A 23,677-nucleotide genomic window follows, 5' to 3' on the forward strand; every position below is an offset into this window, starting at 1 on the left:
AGCACTACATTAATTCCTGAGAATAATGTAAGAGAAAAGAGCAGGTTTTGACAGTGTTGGAATGACAGAAACTTCCATAGTCACTTCAGAGAAGAACACCAAATTAAGATTACTAAACTCTACAGAAATTAGTTTTTGTACTTACTGTTGAACTGAAACCACCTGCTTCTCTACCACTATAATTTGTTGTAATAACTTGTCAATTTCAGCCTATCAACCTCCAATCATACTACCATGTTGTTATGGTTTATGCCTAATTAAGTTGAATTAATCTTTAATAGACACATAAGAAACCCTACATGTTTGTAAGTGCAGTGTGATACTGCAATGCATGCAATGGACTGATCCTCATCACTGATAATTCTTATCATTTCTGTATGGTAAGAACATTCAGAATCCTCTCTTCTGGCTATTTTGAAACATAAAACATCACCATTCTCGGTGACCTCCTTGTGCAGCGGGACAGCACACTCAGCCTCCTGATCCCAGTGAGCACTATGCCCACTCACCAGCTCCCTCCCCCATCCCCAGCCCCTGGGAACCCCACTGTCTCCCTGGTGTATGACATCATCAACCTCTAAGGTCCGCACACAAGTGATGCCTTGCAGAGCTGGATCCGTCCTTCCCTTCGGTGTCTCCTGTGTCCCACTTTGCACAATGCCCTCTGGTGTGGATTTCCCTGGTGACCAGTGATGTCCAGCATCCTTCTGTGTACTGTTGGGCATTTGATGACTTCCTGTAGCAGCATCCTTTCAAGTCCTTTCCCATCTCAAAAACTGAGATTTATTTATGTATTGAGCTATTGGGTTATATGTTGTCGGTTTGTTTGTTTGTTTGTTTGTTTGTGTGCATATTGTTTTTTGTGTGAAATTAGCCCCTTGTCTGAGGCATGGTCCCAAAGATTTTCTTCTGTCCCGTAAGTTGCCTTTTGGCTGCATGGTGCCTGCAGTTCATAAGGTATGATGCACTTACCATTTGTTAAGAGGGTAGAGCTCTCCTTAAATTTACCACAGAAAGCAAAAGCAAAAACACGGAAAGAGGCACAGAAGGCTGTTGGAAGTGATGGGTGTGTGCACTACCCAGACGTGGGGACATCAGCAAGAGTGTGTGTGCATGTGCACACTCACAGGACTGTGCACACTAACTGTAGCATTTTCAAAGCCCCAATTATACCTCACTGAGTCCTGGGAAAAAAGAAAGGGGTCCTTGAAAACATCTTTAACATGTGGAAGGTCAAGTGTGCAATGGGCGACCTCCTTTTGGCACATTTGTAAGCCAAAGGGCACATGTAGGGTTCTGGTGTTTAAAATATTTTTATTTTTCTTATTTTTACTCTCTAGATGTTTCTCCTCCAAGCACAGAATAGTCTAACAAGCCAAAGCACGTGCGGTCAGACATGGGGTACCGGGGGCAGGGGGAGCCCAGCTGGCTTGATTATCAGGGCAAATACAAAGTGCTCTGCTTCCCAGGCAGAGGAGGCCAAACTTGCCCAGGCAAGAGGAGGAGGAGGAGGGGCAGAGAAGGCCCCGTCAGAGGTAGGACCTAGCTGGCTCGGGTCTGCTTGGGCCTGGCCACCGCCACCTCCTCTGTGGCCTGGGCCAGCAGCGATGTCCTCCAGGGGCAGCAGGTTCTCAGCTCCACTTTTCAGGCAGCGAGGGCCAGAGCTGGTGCCTGGGAACAAGAAGGAAGCCTTGTCTTCCTCCAGCTGGGTTCCCAGGAGGCAGAGACCCCTCCAGGAGCAACAGTTGCTATCCCTTCAGGACCCGCCTGGGACTGAGGAGCCCTGGGGACTGAGGGTCTCCTTCCTGAGAGGAGGCCCAGGACAGGCACTCCTGCAGGGACCCAGCAGGCTCTTGGATGAGAACTGCAGTGTGCTCAGGTCCCCCCAGGGTTGGATCGTCCACAGAATGACTGCAAGTCCAAGCCACTCCCAGGACAGCCAAGCCCAGCAGCCCAGGAGCGGCAGGGAGGTGCAGGCCCCAGATCTTCCTGTCCCTGCCTTCCATGGCGGAGGTGCCTTATCAGAGGTGCCCAGCTTGGCTGCGCCCTGAGCGGGCGACAGGGGGCCCCAGGCCACAGGCTTCCTCCCCACAGCCGCCTGGGTAGAGGCAGAGGCAGGACAGCACTGCCGCCCCACCAGAGGTCCTGACCTCCTGCTGCCTGCTCCTTTCCCTCCAGGCCAGGAAGCCTAACCTCCGGAGGAGGACACTGCACTCTTTGACTGCAAGGCTAGAGTCACGGAAACAGTTATTGCTGGTTCTGTCTTTTCCTGAGAAGAGGCTTTGTGTGCATCTGGACAGGAACAGTGTACCAGAAAGCTCGGTCCTCCGAACCCCAAGCAGCAGGGTGCCCCACCGGCCAGCTGTGCAGTCCTGGGAGTGTCTGAGCATCCTCCTGTCTCAGCCTGCTTTTCCCCATGTGAGGTGGCTCACGCATGCTCTCTCTGGTTCGCGCGCTCTTCCCTCCCCTCAGTGCGGCCTGGCCCTGCCTCTGACCCGGGCCGGCTCCAGGCTGTGGGGCACAGCCACGCTCAGAGACAGGGCCAGAGCGGGGTCGGAGACCACCAGCAAGGCGCTGCTGCAGGTGCTCTGGTGAGCCCTGGCAGGCGGGGGGGGGGCCTGGTCCCAGGTGCAGCTTTGGTGCCACCTTCCCCTCAAGGTCTCCCAGGCCCCTGGCTCCTCAGGGGCTGCAGCTGGGCCTGGCCTCAGGCACAGGCGGTGCGTCCTGTGCCCTCACCTCCTCCTCCTGTACCCTCCCTGATGGCCTCTCCCAACTCAGGCTGAGCAGGTGTAGAGGCTGGGAAGGGGCCCGCGGCCCAGAGTGGCGGGGTTGAACCTGTGCTAGGCCCGGGCCACGGGTTCTTCTGCGGGCTCTGAGAGCTTCCCCATTGCTGTGCTCCCTCTGGGCCAGACCAGGGCTGAGAAGCAAGTGCAGGGCCTCTTGCCCAGCCCGGAGCACGTCCCGGGCTCCCTGGCTCCATCCTGTCTGTGTGCGGCTCACAGGTGTCCTGCTAGGCACTGGCCTACAGCCACACCTGCCTGCCTAGCCCTAGGGCCCCACCCTGGGCTCTGCTCCCCTGACCTTCAGTGCCCTTGGGCCTCTGCAGCCCTGAGAGAAGCAGGCCACCCAGTGCCTGGTTGGAGACGCCTGCACGGGGTGCAGTGCTCCTGAGACCCCCAGACCCCGGGGCATTCGCAGAACGGGGCTCCAAACACGCGTGTCTGGTGGTGTGCAGAAGCTGGAAGCCAGAACAAAATGGTATCCAGAACTGGATTTCGAGGCTCCCCATCTTCCCTTTTCTCCCTGTGTTTAGAACTGCTCCTACTGACACCCATGACCACCTTCTGCCAGTACCCACGTAGGACAGTGGCAGACTTCTCTTTCTGTAGATTAAGATTTTTATTAGAACGTTTTCAGTACATAGAGAGTGTGCTCACCATGGGGAGAAGGTACCTGTAGGTAAGCATGTTAATTTATAAAAATTAGGGTGGCAGGAAGACATATTCAGCCCATCCCCGTGGGAGTGGAGACTTGTGGCCGGGAGTGGGGCGACTGTCATGTGGCTGGCCTATGTGACCACAGCCTCCTTCCCCTGAGCTTGGCCACAAGTTCTGTTCAGGCTTCCAGGCCGAGCTCTTCCCAGCACACAGGAAGCCTGTGGGGCCGGCGGCCTCTCTCTCTCAGTTTTTATTTTTCATTCATCCATGTGTGCAGTACATCACTGCTATGGTCTGGGTCTGGGTATCCCCCAAAGCCTCATGTGGTTACAGGCTGGATCTGGAGGGTGTGAAGCTGGAATTGATTCCTGATGTGATGCTGGGCCCAAGGCACTGGGGTTAAGGGTGTGAGTGCTGCCACCCTAAGTAGTCTAAATAACATAAAAGCGGCAGCAGATGCTGATAACTCCCGTGTTACCTTCACTGTCTCTTGCGCACCATGATGTTTCTCTGTCCCAGCCTGGAGCCAGCTGGTTATGGACTGAAACCTCTAGGAACCGTAAGCTACATAAACCTTTCCCCTTCAACTCTGGGTGTTGGCATTTCATCTCAGAGCCCAGAGAAAGGTAACTAAGACAATCACCATCACATTCCCGTGGGAGCTGGTGCACGGACACAGTACGTCTTCACTCCTTCTCACCCTCTTCAGTCCTTAGCCCTTCTTATGTGCAAAAGACCTGTCTCCTTGCTTCCTGTTATCTCTCATATTTTGCTCTTTGTTTATTTATACTCTGGGTTTCCATCTAAGAGAAACCATGTGATAGTGAGGCTTGTGTGTCCAATTCCACTTCACATCATACTCTCCAGGTGCACCCATCTCCCTGTAAGGGGCCTTCTTTATGGCAGAGTAGTACTCCATGGTGTGTAAATACCACACTTTCTTCATCCTGTCACCTCTGGGTGGGCACATGGGCCTCCTTGCTAGCTATTACAGGCCATGCTGCTGTCCACGCCAGTGTGCATGTGTCGCTGTGATAGGATGTCTCATGCCTTCGGAAGACTCCCAGAAGGGGAGTAGCTGGCCAGATGATGGTTTGACTCCAATATAACAGTCAGGGGAGGTGCCTGTGAAGCAGATCAAACACTGCAGAGGCCGCTAGGAAACTAGTGTCTGTTGTTGCAAAAGTGACGAATTCTATCCTATCGAGGAGGAGTAGGAGGATTATTTTAACAGGAATACTGCTTCAAAATAACTTAATTGAGTATCATTGCATGGTTAACTCTATGAAGGAAAATTTGCTTGGATCCATTAAGGAGTTCAGGTATAAATTTATAAATCCAATCCAAAATGGTCAGTGTGCACATTCTACCATGGTAGATGTCAGAGTGATGAAAAAATGTGCTCACATTCTCTATGAGATGTTAGCTGGATGTATTCAGAGGAGCAATTATACAGCATTAACAAAGTGCTTGCCTCCAAAATATGAATGGTTCTACTACTGCACAGTCATGGAATAAGTGAGCTGAAGAATTTAATGATGAAACTAATGTGGGAGGTCGATTGCTTATCATTTCTACCAAAGCAGGATTTCTTGGAATTAATCTGGTAGCTGATAACTGAGTAATCATATTTGATGCTTCTTGGAATCCATCTTATGATATCCAGAGTAGATTCAGAGTTTATCACTTTGGAAAAACTAAGCCGCCTGAATATGTGTACAGGTTCTTAGCTCAGGGAACCATGGAAGATAAAATTTGTGATCAGCAAGTAACTAAGCAATCCCTATCTTTTTGAGTTGTTGATCAACAGCAGGTTGAGCATTATTTTACTATGAATGAGCTTACTGGACTTTATACTTTCAACCAGACTTACTAGCTGACCCCAACTCAGAAAAATGAAGTGGGTTACTCCCATGCTGCCAAAGGATACTGTACTTGCAGAACTTCCTCAAATACATAAAGAACACATTGTAGGATATCATGATCATGATTCTCTTTTGGACCACTAAGAGGAAGAAAAGTTAACTGAAGAAGAAAGAAAAGCAGCTTGGGCAGAATATGAAGCAAAAAAGATGGGACTGTGCATGTGTTTCAACAAACCAACTGGGGCCAATTTAACCCGTCACTTTCAGCTCTCAAACTCCTTATATTCCTTTCAATTTGGGAGCCCTGTCAGCACTGAGTAATCAACAGCTGGAGGGCCCCATTAATCAAGGAAGAGAAAAAGTTGTGAAAGCAACAAATACTGTGACAGCAGTGAGGATTCAGACTCTTGAAGGTATGATTTCAGCTGTATGGAAGGAAAACATGAATCTCTCAGAGGCCCAAGTACAGGCATTAGCATTAAGTAGACAAGCCAGTCAGGAGCTTGATGTTAAACGAAGAGAAGCAATCTACAATGATGTACTGACAAAACAACAGATGTTAATCAGCTGTGTTTAGTGAATACTTATGAACAGAAGGCTCCAGCAGCAGTACAATCAGCAGTAACAGCAACAAATGACTTACCAACAAGTGACAACAGGTCACCTCATGATGCAAAAGCCTCCAAATTTAGTTATGAGTCCTTCTAACTACCATCAGATTGATATGAAAGCAATGTGTCAGTCAGTGGCTGGTGGTGTGCAGCCACTACCATTACACTGTGCAACACTCCCAATGAGAAGCAAAAATCTAGGACCTTCCCAAGGGAAATCAATGTGATTTTGCACTAAAAGCGTAAAGGATTGTTAAAATCACAGAAAGATCTTTTATTTTTTTAGGAATCAACGACTTAACAAAACTCAACTGTATAGTTTGGTCCCTTAAATGTCAATCTTCCATATTTGTTTTAAATTTTTTTAAATAGGACATACCTTTTCTCCCTCACATTTGTCAGTGATGTTGCCTAGAATGTTCTTACACACATTGAGTAGAGAAGATATTTCAAGTTGCTTCAGAGAAAACAAATCCTTCCATAACAGTAGCAGCTCACAGATTTCCTCTCTAAATTTTTATGCCTGCTTTTAGCAACCATAAAATTGTCATAAAATTAATGAATTTTTGGGCCAGGGATTTAGCTCAGGGGTTCTGCCTCCTGCTTTGCAAGTGCAAGGTCCCAAGTTCAATTCCCGGTACCAAAAAAAAAATACATAAAAAATAAAATAAAATTAATGAATTTAGGAAAGAATAAAGATGTATATATCCATTTTTACAAATAAAAATACAGAGCTGCGTTCTTAGAGTTGATTCCTCAATTTATGAAGCACATTATACTTAATCCATTTCTTTTTTTTTTTCTTTTTTGGTAATAGGGATCAAACTCAGGTCCTTGTGCTTGCACAGCAGGTGGTGAAACCACTCAGCTAAATCCCCAGGCCAATTCATTTCTTGATTTTCTTGATTAGAATGATTGAAATGGTCTTAATGTTCTTTTGACTGAAGTCTGAAATAGGACTGCTCTATTGTCTCTTATGATTGAAAGTCAGAAACTAAGGGTTATCTTCAACACAGAATTGTGTGCAATATTCTTAATCACTACTGCTCTAAAGTTGGAGGAGTCTTGCAGTTATTTTAGCATTGTATAAACAGACTTAAGTACAGCCTAAGAAGAGAATTCCTTTTTCTTCTTTAGTCTGACGCTTTTTATTTTCAGTTATCTGTGCTGAAATATTTACAGGAGAAATTTCAGGGTTTGGATCACCTTTCCTCTCTCCTGGCACTAATATATAGCACATTTCTTAACTGCATGGTGCCAGTGCTAGTGCTTCATCCCTTTGCTGGCAGTGGGATGTGGGCTAAGAAAATCAAGTTCTAGCATTTTAGGAGCTGAATGCTGAAGTTGTTGCTAGGTTCACACCCTGTTTTATAAACAACATCAAAATGTCAGAGCTGTGGTTGACTTTAAGTTTCCATAAGGAATGTGCTTTGACAATTCCCAGAACTGTCAGTATTGTGAAGTAATTCTCTTACAGATGACGATCACTGGTTTCTCTCCTCTCATTACCATGTTCTCCTCACCACCCCCACCCCATCTCCTTTCCTTTCATTTTTCTTTGATTGTTTTAAAGTTTGATTTTTTTCCCCAGTTAAGATCTGAGGCAATTTTCTGATCCAAATTACTTTTAACACCCTTTTTTGAGGTTTTACTAAAGATCATTACATTTTTTTCTTAATCCAGGTGTATAAAAATGAACTATAAGTTTATTCATGTTCAATTTGGTTGTTTGAGGTTTTGTGTTTTTTTTGTACCAGGAATTGAACATTGAACTTGGGTCCTTGTGCTTGCAGGGCATGCAGCAGAACCACTGAGCTAAATCCCCGGGCCTTGCTTGAGTTCCTTAAAAAAGTTGTTTTTCAATATGGGAATTAACATGGTAAAACCGTTTTTGAGATGATGACATAATGGTAGAAAAGCTAAAGAATTCCTATGAAAAGAAAGCTGGGTGAAGGATTTACTCTAGGTATCACTGGATTAGAATGACTTTAGCATTTGCTAGAACTGTTTTGAGTTTTTTTGATAATAAAGAGATTTCCATTTTTATCTCAGAAGAACTAGTAGTAAAATATCCAAGAGCACTAGGTTTATGGTACATAATTTATAAGGTTGGTGGATCCATCCCCCACTTTCTCATGATAAAATATCACTAACAAATTCCATATATTTGGATACTATGCCAGCCATATAATTAGATTTATTTAATTGGAGTGTGGGGCAGTTGTGTTTCATTATTTTCATTTCATTTTAGGAAAAAAGAAAAGATTTATAAGATAAATATCTGAAGGCAGTACACTCTGGCCAACTGTTATCAGTTGGTGTTTCTGCAAGTCCAGAGTACTTTAAACTTGATTTATTAGACTGGGAATTTTCAACATGGTCTCTAATTACTAACTCAGAGACATAGATGTAAAAAGATTAGGCAACCTTTTAAACCTTTTTCACCATAGATGGAATAGGAAATCAGAGTTTGAAATAAAACTTGGACTACTTTGCATGCACTCTTCCCACGACATTTTAGCTCCATAATATGTACTTTGAGTATAACATCAAATTTTAACAAATATTTAAATACAAAAATTACATCAGTAAAGTACTAAAAAGCTCATTTTTATATTTATTATATGTTTTAAATTGTTGAAATGGCTTAAAAATGACAATTTAGAATGTTGCTTGTAATACAGCTTTTCCTGTTAAGTTCTCCACTTTTTGTAACCTGTTTTATTTCTTTGGGTGTAAAGTGTTTTTGCTTAGTATTGTGATTTTGTTTATGTTGTGTCCCAGCGGTATAGTAATGTTTCAGTCTGTCATCCAGCTTTGGCTGCTGAAATCATACAGCTGTGAAGACTCGCCTTTGCTTCAGTTAGACTGTTTTCCAGTTCTGTATTTAGTTTCTTAAGTACTGTAGAAAAGACACCATTTCCTCTTTAAGGCTGTTTTGTAAGCCTGGAATTGTTTTTAAAGAAAAGCATTCAAGTATGACAATATACTATCTGTCTTTTCACCATTCAAAATGCTGTTTAGTAGGTGAAACTTAAACTATTTAATGTCATTTAATAAAGTAACCAAAATGTAAAAAAAAAAGGACTATGAAAATCCAGAAAACATAGCAGGGAAGTAGCATCAGAGAAGAAGGAACCAGGGACCATATATGAACTATAAGGGTACACCTCCATAAGCCAGCCAGATACACAGAAGTGAAATTAATTAATCACACAGGTGGCTCTCAAGCAAGTCAAGTTGACACTTATTCCTAATGACAGTCAGGTCCTCACTTTGGAAGGATTGTACAAATTTGTGAGCATTGATGACATTTTCTATCACCATTATAATTTACATATTTGATTCTAGTTTGTAATTTAAAATTGATGATGTTAAATTAGTTGGATGATTCTTTATATCCTTATTTTCATGTTTATCATAAACATAGTGAGACCACCTGACACATAACAGCTGGCTGTATATGAGCATGCAACACTCTAGGGTGACAGCACAAAAATCAGACAATTAGAATGTTTATGGTGAAGGTAATAACTAAGCAACTGAGCCAACTCATCCAGAGAATTCATAAATCAACCAAGCAAAGGGAAATACACCCTAAATGATGTAGAAGGACTTGCATTGTTGACAAAGTAGTCAGAGTGTTGGTTTCTTTCAGGAGAGATTCTACCACACCAGATGTATTTATCCAACTATAGCAGGAGGTGTTTACTTCCACCCCATTCTGCCTGGTTCACCCAACAGACAGTACAAAAAAGTCATGTTATCAAAAACAAATGTCTCAAGAGAATTAAAGTTTTCGATGCAACCATAGGTTGTGCAATAGGTTGTTAGGCTGTGGTAGCCAATGTTTGAGATAGATTTCTTATTATAATTTTATTTACATTTATGCAAAGCAAACAGGAGCATTTTGCAAAAAGATGCCTATTTAGATGGGTTTATATCTGAGGCTAAATTCTTTTTCACAATCAGGGAAACTTGAGAATTTGTTTACACTGAGAGGAAGGACATGTAGTAAGAAGAGATGGAGAATGAAACTAATTGATTATGATTATCCCAAACTGTCATTTTGACAAAGGAAATACAATTGCCATAGGGCAGTTTGTATCTGTGATCCTCACCCTGTCAGCAGTAGCAGCTTCATCAATTAATTTGCTTTAGATTGTAACAGTCTATGCTCAAATGATTCTCTTTTTATTGTAAATACAGCTAAGAGAAGAAACAACATGTAAGTCAAAGAATCACCAGAGAAAATAATTCCAATAAAATATTTTGTAAAACACTCAAAAGCCACATGAATGTACCCCTGTAAGCAAATTATTATTATTATACAAATGCAAGGCAGAAAATGGTAAATGTTTTTATGGCAAAGTAATTATCTACAAAATATTACAAATGCCAAAGAAAATGTTTTCAATATTATAATATTGGAATTCTCTTTTTACCAATGGAAATAAAGTAAAATGAAGATAAAATCACTCAGTATGACTAATTTAAATACTGAAAACAAAATTAGTAAGCAACTATTTTATTATTTGAATGCTTCAAAACAAGCAGAGGTAAATGAATTAAAGTTAAAATAAATTTAGAATAGATTTTAGAAAAGCTCTAAAATCAACCAAAGGGGAGGTCTGCAGAGAAAGTTGTCACCACATTAAATATTAGAATCCATATCCAGTGAAAGGTTACATCTAGGAGGAGTATTTCAAATCTTTTTATAAAATATGCAGACAAGGACATATCAGAATGAAACAGGAAATATACTGCCAGTAGGAAAATAGAACTTTGGCATCCAGTATGACATCACTCCTTGCATAAGTAACAGTGCGAAGAGGGAAAGAAAGAATCACACACTAGACTTGAAGAGCAATGTGCAGCAAATCTCTCTTCTCTGAGGAGAGAGAAATGTGCAGTGTGACTGGCCTGGTGTTCCTTAGATCAAAGTCATTGTCAAAGAAATCTCAGGTTCATGCATTAGATCTGTTAGGGGAAACTGAGGAGATCATCAGCCACAGAAGGACCGCATCTCAATCATGCTCCAGACCAGGACCTAGAGAATGAGGAGCAGGTGAAGAATTTCCAAACCCAATGGCTGACAAAGAAGCTCTCCTACAATGGGTCTGACACTGCCAAAAAAACTGAAGCAAATGGGAAAATATTTGAGATGTCTAGGTAAAAATTTAAAAAGTCATTTTTGAAAGAACTGAAAAAAGATTTCTGGAACTTGATTTCATTTTAAATACTGTATTGCTTAATTCTCTCATCCTATGAGTATAGAAATTGAAAGATAGCAGCAGTTTGGGGAAACGAAATCACAACAGAAATATTTACATTCACTAGATTTCAAGATACTTTATTTTATCCCCTTATTGTCTCCTCAGTTCCTGATTAGAAGACACACTGTAGGTCTAATGGGTGCTCAGAATCCTGCTCATAGCATCATCCGCTCACTGTACCCTCTGACTCTGCAGAGACCACAGCATGTGGGCAGACATGGACCACCTCACCATTTTCACAGAATTCCTCCTCATGGATGTTGCAGACTCCTGAGAGCTCAAGGTTCTGTAAGGCGTGCTGTTCTTAGTGGTTTATCTGGGAGCACTAACAGGGAATATTGTGACTGTCACTGTCATCATGAGAGACACACATCTGCACTCTGACATGTACTTTTTTTATAAGCAACATGGCCCTCCTAGACCTCAGTAGTGTCTCAGTTGTTGTTCCCAAGGCTGTAGTGAACACCATGACAGGCAGTAAGACCATATCCCTGGCAGAATGTGTTGCACAGATTTTCCTATATACACTTTTTTAAGAGGTGGAGATTCCCCTCCTGGTGGTCATGTCTTATGATCGCTATGTGGCCATTTGCCACCCTCTGCACTATGGACTCATCATCACCACGAGTCTGTGCTCCCAGGCCACAGCTGGCTCCTGGGCCTCTGGTCTGGTCTACTCTGCTATGCACACAAGAGCTCTGTTCAGGCTTCATTTCACCAAAACCAATGTGATCCAGAAACATTTCTGTGATATTTCTCAAATTCTGAGGATTTCATCTTCAGATGTCCAGTTTTCTGAATTTATACTCCTTGCTGTAAATGTTTGCATTGCCTCACTGTGTTGTGCCTTTATGCTAGTGTCATATGTTGATATATTTTCAACTGTTCTTAAGACCTGTTCAGTGGAATCCCATAATAAAGCCATGTCTACCTGTACCCCACAGCTGGCCATTCTCCTTTTGTTTCTCATCTCTGGTTCAGTGGCTATCTTAGGTCCCACTGCAAAGAAACCATCCCTTAAGAATCTGTTAACATGGCCAGGGATTTAGCTCAGTGGTTTCGCCACCTGCTGCACAAGCGCAAGGAGCCGAGTTCAATCCCCAGTGCCAAAACAAACAAACAAACAAATAGAATCTGTTGACTGCCATATTCTACACCATGGTGCTCCCATCTGTGAAGCACATCATCTACTGTATATCCAACAGGGATATCAATGCTGCTTTGAAAAGAATGTTCAAGAGATTCCCTGAGCTTTCAGTGAAAAATTTCTTGACCAAAACTAAAACCTCATCTATCTTTGCAAAGTAGTTTTATTCATTAATGTTGTATATTCTTAAATTTTGAACTACTCCTGTGCACTGTGCATTTTTAGCTGACTCTGTGTATTTTTATTGTCTGTATGTGTCCTCATGTGTTTTTTTATGGTGAAGTACAAATGTATATCTTAATTTTCTTGCTCAGTATTTTTTATATTTTATATCCCTTTCCTGAAACACTACAAGTCTTGTGTATTTTGACAAAATATTTTGAAAATATTTTCAATATATGAAGTTAAGAGTAAAGATGGGCACCATAAGGAACAAGGCATGAGTTATATGTTCAACGTTAATACACGTCCGTGCTGTTGAGAGAAGCTCAGGTGCTGAGTCTGACCAACCTGGAGAAGTGCACTGAGTGGTTCTGTGAGAAGACCCTGCTGTCTGCACTGTGCTCTTCGCATTCAGTCTTCCACTCAGGCTGGGATTAGTAACAAGGAGATTATACAAGGGGAAAACTTGGGCCTGAGAACAAGATAGGGTGATCAACACTGAGATCCTCAGAGGCTTCTTTCCTGCATTTACTAAAAACATTTTTATTCACTCAGTGAAAAGTAGGACACAAAACAACTGAATTTCCCCCAAATTTTATTTTGGAAGGTTTGCTTTCTGCCTGTGTTCTGAATGAATAGATGAATCTCATGCTTTATTTACTCAAATTTGTGCATAAAGGAAAAAAAATATCACATGATTAATCCTCTCAAAATACACCCCTCATTTGGAACAAAATCACCTCATTCTTGCCACTTTCTGCAAGTCCTCTTTGTGTCTTTATGGATGTGATCAAATGCACAGTGCATTCCTGATGGATGTCATCTAGTGGAAAGGCAGGCTTACAGAAATATGACTGTGCATCCTCATCCACCTGAGCACTCAGCTGGTCCAGTGTGACTTCTAGCTCTGGCACCAAGTCAAAATGGTCATTGAAAGGGGAGCACGCTGAAAGATTCATATCATCAAGGTAGATGTGACATTACAACTAAAGACATCCATGAAATGAGACTTCTGAAACTGCTTCAGATAGAGGCAGTTATGATGGGATGAGTGCACTGAAGCCAGCTGGAGTGTTTTGAGGAGAATGAATGGCAATGTGAATTTTACTGAATTGTTTAAATTAGAGATTCACTGTATATTTTGACAAGAACTTGTATAATTTGAGAAAGTATTTAAGTAGCTTTCTACCCTTTATAATGAGCCAGACTGTCAAAATATCATTTGGGATCTTAATATAAAGAGATATGAAGGGGCCTATGTTCTGGGAGAACATGGTCTTGTGACCCTTGAATCTTGCACAATGAGAATGTCATGGGCAACTCCAGGGCACCTTAGGAACAAATATTTCAATCATTTCATGATTGACAAAGTTTCAATACTCAATCATGTAATTGTGTTTCTTGCTCTCTTGTGAGCATAGTATGATTCCTACCATGTTACCTGTGTTCCCCTCAATGTATGAGTTTCAGGAATCTCTAGAGATGCTAAATGGCTTATTTAATAACTCTAGTCTCTAATAAAGAAATATTCTGAACTGATCACCCAGTTTCTATGCATGAGTCCTGCTGTTCGTTGAAGTTACTCCCAAGTTCTGACCAGAAGTCTTTTAGGATTTCTAGTGCAGTCTAGTTATAGAAGTGCAATGGAATTCTTGCTAAGGGAAAGAATATAGAAGGAGAGGAGGGAGAGAGAGAGCAAACAATTGAATGTATTATTCCAGTGTAGCGATTCCCTATGCAAGTGCACTCATACCTACTGCAAATGTGTACTTTTAAAATTTTTAATTACAAATTACATAGGTTTATTAATATTCTGTGCTATATTTTCCCACAGTGAAAGTATTAGTGACTACAGGGAAGTGAGACAGACTCTTTAAAACCAGTAAAATTTTTTATAAATTGAAGAATAGGTAAAAAAGAGAATAAAAAGTGCATCCCCCTATTTCTCAAGTGCTCAGCATCAGAAATGCTATGCTTATCAGGTATGGTATTTGCAGCAAATATTTTAATTTAGTAAGCACATGTGATTATTGAATATAGATAGTTAAGATGATCAGAATTTTCTAATTATACAGTCATGACACCAGAGAGGCAATTGATAGTCATGAGTCCAATCAGGGTAATTATGTAGTATATGGTGAATAAATTCCTGATTTTTTTCTTCTTCTTCTTCAAAAAATAGTGCAACATAGAACCAAAGTATCACTATGAGTGCCCCTTTTTCTTATTAGTGTAGACAGTGAGATGCTATTTTATGGGGCATAACTAGCAGATATGGACAGCAGAGTTGGGAAAAGTTTCTCCCCAAAGCTGAGTCTCAGACCACCATGGAGGGCTTTGGCCATGGGCTGGGTGGTTCAAGAGAACTGTCTCCTCTTGAACACAGAGACAACCTGCAGAAACCCCTGTGGAGACCCTGAAACAACTCTCTGCCTACCCATTCTCAAAGTCATCGTGAGGTAGTCACTGCTGCAGCAAGAAAGAGGTCTCTTGCATAGACCCATTAGCAACAATCACTAACAAGGCAATTCAAGATTTCAAGTGATAGAATGCAAATGTTCACTGAATCCACCTTGATTTTCACACAACAGCTCAAAGGATGGTGACCTGGAGTGAGGGGTGAAGCTGAGAAACCAAATTATGAGAACTAATCAACCCACATTCCCATCCTTTCTCTGTCTACTACATAAATTCTCAGATACCATATGTTCAGCACTGCATGGAACCAAGAAAGAAATCAAAAGGCAAGTTGGAAAATATCTCAATACAAATTATTACTACTCATTTCTAGTTTCATTTTATTACTCTGCCCATTGGCTACAGGTCACATGGCAGGGCTACAGACATGGACAGACTCACAATCTTCACAGAATTCCTCCTCCTGGACATCACAAGCTCCCAGATGCTCCCCACACCTCACCTGGTCTGATGTTTTTCATGCCCTATGTGGGAACTCCTGCTGGGCATCTCCCCACCATTTCTGCCCTCATCATCGACCCAAGACCACACTTTACAATGTACTTCTTTACATGGAGTTCTTCCCTCATAGATTTTGGTTACATTTCTGTTCCTGTTTTTAAATAATTCATGAATTATCTGACATGAAGCAAATAGCTTTTTCTTCCAGCCTGTGGCACTCAAACTTTCCTACTTCATTACTTTTTCCTGTCCTTATGATATACACCTGCTCTGATGTCCTTGCTCCCCTCTCCACTATGCCTGCTGTGACCTCAGGGCTGTGCACACTGGCAGCAAGGGGCTCATGGGCAGGCAGCTGGGTTACTCTGCTGTCCACACAATGACCATAACCAGATGACCTGCATGAAGACCAGTGGAATCCATTAATATTTCTGGGACAGACTTAGGTCCTAAGCATCTCACTGCAGACCACACAGATTCCTAAGTGTGTGGCTCTTGCTTTAAGCACTTGCACTTCACTCTGTTCTGTCAACTTATTCATCTCCTGTGTTTTCATATTATATTTTTGATTTTTAGTAGTGTATGTTTGAGGTATATAATAGTTCCATTCTTCCTGGTAAGTAGGTACATGCACATATCATCTTTGTTTTTCTTTTAATTCAGCTCCCCTACACCCCGTTTTCACCCCTCCATTTCTTAGTCCCATTCTCTGCAAAAAAATTATCCTCTTATTTTATACAATCTATTTTTATCTTTCATCATTTATCTTTTGGGGTTTTCACATAAGAGAAACCATGTGTTATTTATGCTGTGAGTCTGTTGACTTCACTTAACACAATGATCTCAATGAGCATTCATTTTTCTCTAAATAACTAAGGTTCATCCTTCTTTATGAGAGGGTAGTACTCCATGAGTACACAGCTCTCATATTCTTTATCCATTCATCTATTGATGGACACGTAGGCAGATTCCAAGATTTAGCTACTATGAGCACTGGTGCTATAAACACAGGTATGCATATATTAAATGAAATAGGATGTAGTTAGCTCTTTCAGGAAGATATCTAGAAGGGGAATAGCTGGGTCAAATACAATTTTAATTTTTTTTACTAATAGCCATACTGATTTTGATAGTGGTTGTACTAGTTGACATTCCCATCTAAAATGTTATTACCTGATTTCTTGATGATACCTAATCTTTCTGAGGTAACATGGAATCTCAGTATTATTTTAATTTTCATTTTTAATGGACAGATATGTTGAACACTTTTCACATATTTATTGGCCATTTATAATTCTTCAGACAAGTGTCTATGCATTTCAGTTTCCTATTTTTGGTTGTAACTTATTTGGGATTGGTCTAATATCATTTAGTATTTCATATATCATAGATATTGTTCCTCTGTCCAAAGATTAGCTGGAAAAATATTTTCCTACTCTACACATTGTCTCTTCAGGTTGTTTGATGTTTCTTTTACTGTCCAGAAGCTTTAAAATTTGCAATGATTTCATTTGTTAATTCTTGGTACTGTATCATGTGCAACTGATGTGTGCAGAAAGTACTTACCTATTCCTCTGTTTTCAAGAACTTTACATATTATTTTAGTTTTGTGTGCTTCATTTTTATCATTTAGATCTTTGCTTCAAGTTGATTTTAGTTTGCCAAATTGTGTGACCTATGGGTATCAATAGACCTTCTCCATATGTATAGCCAGGTTACCTATTAAAATTTATTACAGAGGATATCTTTACTCCAGAGTATGATCTTGGTTCCTTCATCAAACATAGCTGAAAGTCCCTGGAGTTGTTTCTACACCCTATATTTTGTTACATGGAACTACGTGTCTGTTTTTAACTCAATATCATGTTTTATTTACCATAAGAAGTTTGTAGTATAACTTGAAGTCCTGGATTGTGATGCCTGCCTTTTGGTTTGATTTTGTTACCCAGGATTGCTTTCGCTATTCTGGGTTCCTTCTGATTCCATAAGTATTTTAGAATGGATTTCTCTTTGCAGTGAGCAATGATATTTAGTTTTTTGATTGGGACAGATATAAATCTGTGCCTCAATTTTGTAAATATGGCCATTTTGATAATATTGTTTCAGTAATAATATTGTTATACAGTAATTGAACCTAATTTCTATTTTCTGATATTATGTTTGATCCCCTTTTTTCGGACTACAGGAGTTTTTGATCTAAAAAGCTCTCACTTGGTTAAAATTTATTTAACTACATTTTTGTTTCACAGCACAGGATCCTATTTATGTAGAGAGAGATTCTCTTGTATTTTATTAAATATGTACCACTGATTTTCCAATTTGAAATTACACATTAAATGAAAGCAGCTTGCATATCAAATTTTCTTTGCAATACATGCATTGCAGATATTTTTCTTCCACTTTTGTCTTAATTTTATTATATTTTAGTTTTACAATTTATTCAATCATGACTTACTCTTTTTAAATATATGTTATGGTCACAGGTAAATTCATTATGACCTGTATCTCTGATTTTGTACATAGCACACATGGTGATAGTGAGTCCATCAGGCTTGGGCAGCCCCACCACTATGACTTTGCCCATTGCAGTCCACACAGCCTCTCCTTTGGGCTGATGCTGCTTGTTCCTAGTGGCTTCCCTTGGTCATTATTTACATTCTTGGCCTTTCTCACTTCTGGCGGTCTCCATTGCAACTTTGGCTTCATTCCCACAGCTTCATACAACAAACTCTCAGAAGCTTCATGTCTGGCCTCTGGTAAGAAGCCTTCTGGCCCCATAATCCTGAATTCTGCACCCTAAACAACCAGCAGCACATGGATGATGCCATGGGCTATCATCAGGTTGTGAAGTGTCATGGCTCATGAATCATGGCTCCAGGAGCCTCTGACTACTAGGATAGGCAAGTATCATGAAATAACACTGAAAGAAGCAATTATCTACACAGCCATTCTTCATCAAGGGGATCAGGAGCTCACTTCTCAAATGACAAATTTATACTTAGCATCCTTTTGCCAGCAATAAATGGGGTTTTGCCAATTTGGAGTGTGTATTGATGCTATCTTTCTACTTGTTCTTGTTCAAAGGACTTAATTTCTTTAGAGTGGCACTAGTCTCTACTGAAACCAAACTTCCTTTGATGCCAACAGTACATGTGCTTCTATTTGGGCCAAAATTTAATATTTTAAACTTTTTTCTGTTCTATATTTTACCCTAGATTTTCACTATACATAGGCTTAAAAGCAGACAGCAGTACTTATGACACACTGTGAATGTTGCACTGCCATAAAATTTCCTACACTAGGACAATTAGTCCCCCTGCTTTAATCACAGCCTTATAAAAAGTCTCAGGACATGGGCAGAATACAAAGTGATATTTTGATGAATGTGTTACATTAGTGCTTCTTGTCTACTTCCCTAAACCATTCTTATTCCATGTGAAAGTTTCTGAGCCTGGCCTCTATTCTCCCCATTCCTATTAGTCTTCTGGTCCACTGAACTCTAAGCAGAATCACCATCAAGTTCTGCGTACTAAATTGTAGGGCTCCTCTGTCCCTTCAAACCTTTCCAAACTCCTCCATCTAACCAATTATAAACTTCATGGTCAGGCACAGTCCCAGCAATGACTCTGCACCTGGTCCATTTTTTCTGGTGTGGTCCCATCTCTGGATCCAAACACATGACACCCACAAGTTAAAAGAGCAGATGTTTAATTTGGCTAATTGTTTCAGAGGATTTTGTCCTGGGCAGCTGACTTCAAGGCAGGAACATCATTATTGAAGGACATGATGAAGCCAAAGTCTAGAGCAAGGGAGTAGTGCCAGAAAGGAAGGGGTTAGAGATCAAGTATAGAATTTAAGGTCATGTCTCCATGACCAAGACAGATACATCCATAATCACACTTTACTCTTCCCATAGGTGGCTCCCAGCCCAGTCAATCTGACAATAAAGATGAATTATCACACTCAGTATCCCACATTAGAATGATTGTCCAAATCCTTCAGCATTGGTGCCACTCTCTGTTATTGTCAAAATTTATTTATTTGGTTCTAGAGAAGAAATTGCAATTCATGATGTCAAGTTACTTAGATGATTCTTTATACTATCATTTCCTCATTATTCTAACCAGAGTGTGATCATTTGACAGGTGGTAGATGTCCATATATGAGCATGTAACAGTCTTGAGACTTCAGCACATGGGGAAGAAAATTAGAATGGATGAGGGAAGATAATAGTGACTGAGTATATTCTTCATGAAGAACCTTCAGCAAACCAACAAACCAAAGTGAATACATCATAAGTGAGCCATCAGAAGGATTTGTGTTCCCTCAGTAGCTCATATGTCAATGTTTTTCAGCAGAGTTTCCACCACATGAGATGGATTTACTCAAGTACATCGTTAGGTGTTGACAGTCATCACAATCTCTGATGTTCATCTAACAAATGGTATATGGAAATCCCATTGCCTATATCAATTTTGAAAGAGAAGGGGAGTTTTCTGAGCAATGATAGCTTTAGCTGGAGTAGACAATGTTTGAGCTAGTTTTCTTGTCATAACTTCATTTAAATTTATCCCAAGCCAATGTAGTAGCATTTTCCAAAAAGATGTACACATAGGTGTGCTTGTGCCCAATGTCAAATTCTTCTTTGTGCTTTAGTGCAAAGTAAGATTTATAGATAAATATTGAGTTTCAATTAGCTATAAGTGATCCTGGTAACAACAGAATTACTTTCCACTTTCTGTAACATGAAATTGCTCACATGTAAGCTAGCTCAATAAATCCTACACAGATAAAATTATGGTCTGGACACACAGAGAAGAAAGCTACCTGCAGGATCCTGTGGGCCTTTGTTTGCACCACTAGGGAAGGACCAGTAATATGCATGTCTGAGGCTACATTATTGAAAATGAAGATATTTTTGAATGTTAGTAATCAATAGAAAATTAGAGTTATGATTTTATTTCTGAACTGTTGCAATATCTCCTATTTAATTTTCTTATATAATCTGTGACATTATTTAACTTTAAAACCCTCACTGTACATTTTGTGTAGCACTACTTTAAAGTTGCCATTCTGAAAGAGTGAAAATAACCCTAAAGAGTCAGTTGGTACATCTGATACTTTGATTGAATTTCATTACAAGGTAAAGCAGAGAACCTTAAAGACTGTGAAAATACTCTTGTTTAATATGATGTTGTGGCTTCTCTATGGTCCAACTTCTAACATAGGTTCCCCAATGTGAGGAGAACAAGGGATGATAGACTCTTTAACAGGTGGGCCTACTGAGAGGCAAATAAAGTTTAGGTTAGAGCCCTCAGAACAGTTTCATAGAGTACCTCCAGGAGTGACCTGTGTACCAAAAGTTTGCTTCAATATAGCAAGCTTCCATCAGCTGCTCACCAGCACCAGTACCCATGCCATGCTCTTGGAAATCCAGAACTGTGTGATAAATAAATACACCGAAAAAGTAAATTCATCACCATAGGCATTTTGTTGTGCTGAGGACAAAAAAGAACAAGACACAGGACACAGAATGTTGGACTAGTTTTCCTGAAGGATTACAAGTTCCTACTTACTACTCTTTTCATGTATCATCATAAAAGCTACACTGAGGGAAAGGAAGCTTTGTGGAAACAGGGGAGATGAGCCTTGGTCCCTGATCCTGGGAAAGCTGTGCATCAGTCATCTGCTTTTGAGGGGAAACCTCCTGACCAGGGCAGCTTGTGGGATTGGTTGAACAAGAAAGAAACTATCTTGCATCAATATAGGACCAAAGGGGTCATAACTGTAATTGTACTTTTATACATTGCTGGTATTCTTCATTTATTCCACAAAACAACATCTGATTCCTTAAGGAATAATTTAAGGTCTGGAAGTGAAGCCCTATCAGTGAATATTTTATGCTCTGATTTTAAATGTTTAGCCTCACTATGGGTTGTGTATGATTTTGTAATATTTTGTGTTGAATCTCTGGAAAACATGTACACAGAGGATGTGTCCTCTTCTAATCACAGCACACTGAATGTGAAATGCTGACACTTCAGGAATTTACTATAATGTAAGTAAATTAATTTTACAATCAGTTCTGAACTTGAAAATTAATTGAAACTTCAATAATGCATGAAAAATATTTCTTTTTTATTAAGTGTCATACACATGAACTATGTCTTAACAAACTCTATTAGAAATTTAATTTGTCTCAATGGTGTGGCGAAAGAATCCTGGCCAATTAGAGGCTGGACAAAACATGTGCTCCTTGGAGCTGGGATCACCAGGTCCCCAGATCTCATCAGAAGTGTGACCCCTACGTGTCCTTGGTGAACACTCACCAGGCTCACAGGTATTTCAGAAGCAGGGCTGCACATATGGTCCAAACTGGAGTCTCACTGTAAAGTGACTTTGCATGTACTCACTGAAGAAAGAAGCAGTAGCAAGGATCTCATCAAGCCTCTTCCTATCGAGTAAAATCAACATTCATGTTAGTGAGTAAGGTTACACTCAGTGCTTCACTGCTCAGATTCCTTTGTACATGTGAATTTCTGCATTTCCACTAACATTAATAATGCATAAGAACATGAACACACTAGAACATGTGAAATGCAGATTTCAAAATCTTAAGCTAAGGTAACTATTTCAGTTCCATATGATGTATGTGTACTTGTTGAATAGAATAATCAGGCTGTATCAGATTCTGGTGTATATTTTATGTAATTACTTCTTCCAATGTTTTCCTAGGTGCTGTGTTTCATATGTGGCCCAGGTCCAAAGGCAGAAATTATAGTGAGGGAAATTTACCCTGGAATAGAGCATCAACACATGCAAATTTAATATTGCCTTGAGCAGGATTTAAAAAGGTAACTAAAAAATCCTTAAGCTAATGGAATTTATTAGAGCATTTCATGGGAATAAATTCATGCAAGCAAACATAGCCTTTACATTAACAAAAAAAGTTAAGATGTCTACTATAGTCATTATTATGGTCAATTTTTATTAAAAAAACTCAATTTCATATATAAAATCATAAAGCTGATTTTTAGATATGTTATTATATTTCACCCATTTCACAATTTATGGGGAATTAGCAACCATGCTCATTCTATCATCCACATTTTAAAATAGTGGGCCAAATAATTTCAATGTATCACTAAGAACAAAAACAAGAGGGATAATTCTTGGATTTCCTCTTCTGCACAGGATCAGGATGTGCTGTGCAGAATGGAAATGTAAGGTGAATTCAGCTCAGGGAACCTTGAGAATATGTTTGTACTGAGAAAGAGGGTCATGTAATAAGAAGAGATGGAAAAAGGGAACCAGGTTTCCAATGACCCCATTTGTTATTTTAATGAAGGAAATTAAAAATCACCATAGTGTGGTTTGCAGACATGATTGTACACCATGTCGCAGTATCAACCTCATCATGTAGCACTGGATTTGAGATTGACATTCTGTGCTCAGAGGATTTTTTCTTCAGAGAAATAAAGGTACTGAGAGGAAAAAAATACATGTAATTCAAAGAATAACCAACAAAAAAATTCCTATATAGTATTTGAAAACATTTAAAGCCATATGAATGTATCACTGTCAGGAAATCATTATTTTTATGCACATAAAAAGCATAATTGTGAATTTGTAATGACAAAGTAATTACCTATAAAGTATTAGAGGTGCAGATGTTAATATTTTCAACACTATAATCTCTCAATTCTGCTTTTTGCCAATGAAAATAAAATTATACTGAAATTAAACCTCTTCTTAAAACTAATTTTCTTGCAGAAAAGTTAATTTCTAAGCAGAACATTTGTGATTTTAGTGCTTCAAAATAAGCACAGGTAAATAAATTAGTTTTAAAATAATGATTTAAGAATAATGAGATTTTTGTCAAAGACGAAAGCAAGCAGATGGAAATTCTGAGTAGAATGTTGGCACCTCATTAATTATTAGAATCCATTTGAGGAGAAGTTTGCAGGTAGGAAAACTACTTCAGTCTTTCTTTCTGTCTTCCTTTTATAAAATACACAGACAAGGCTGTACAAGATGGGAACACCCTATACATTCTATACATTGTCAATATAAAATAAAATTTTTGCTTCCTACATGAAATAACATCTTGCATAGATAATGGTGCAAAGGGGAAATAAACGACTCCAACACAGGTCTGGAAGAGCATCTGCAGTGAGAGAATGTTGCAGTGTGACTGCCTTGGTATCATTTAAATCAAAGTCATCATCAAACATGACCAGGTTCACATATTAGATCTGTT

This window comes from Heterocephalus glaber, unplaced genomic scaffold (genome assembly GCF_053883595.1).
Source record: "Heterocephalus glaber isolate CG9 unplaced genomic scaffold, H.glaber_assembly_v1.0 deba00001461, whole genome shotgun sequence".
Taxonomy (NCBI): Eukaryota; Metazoa; Chordata; class Mammalia; order Rodentia; family Bathyergidae; genus Heterocephalus; species Heterocephalus glaber.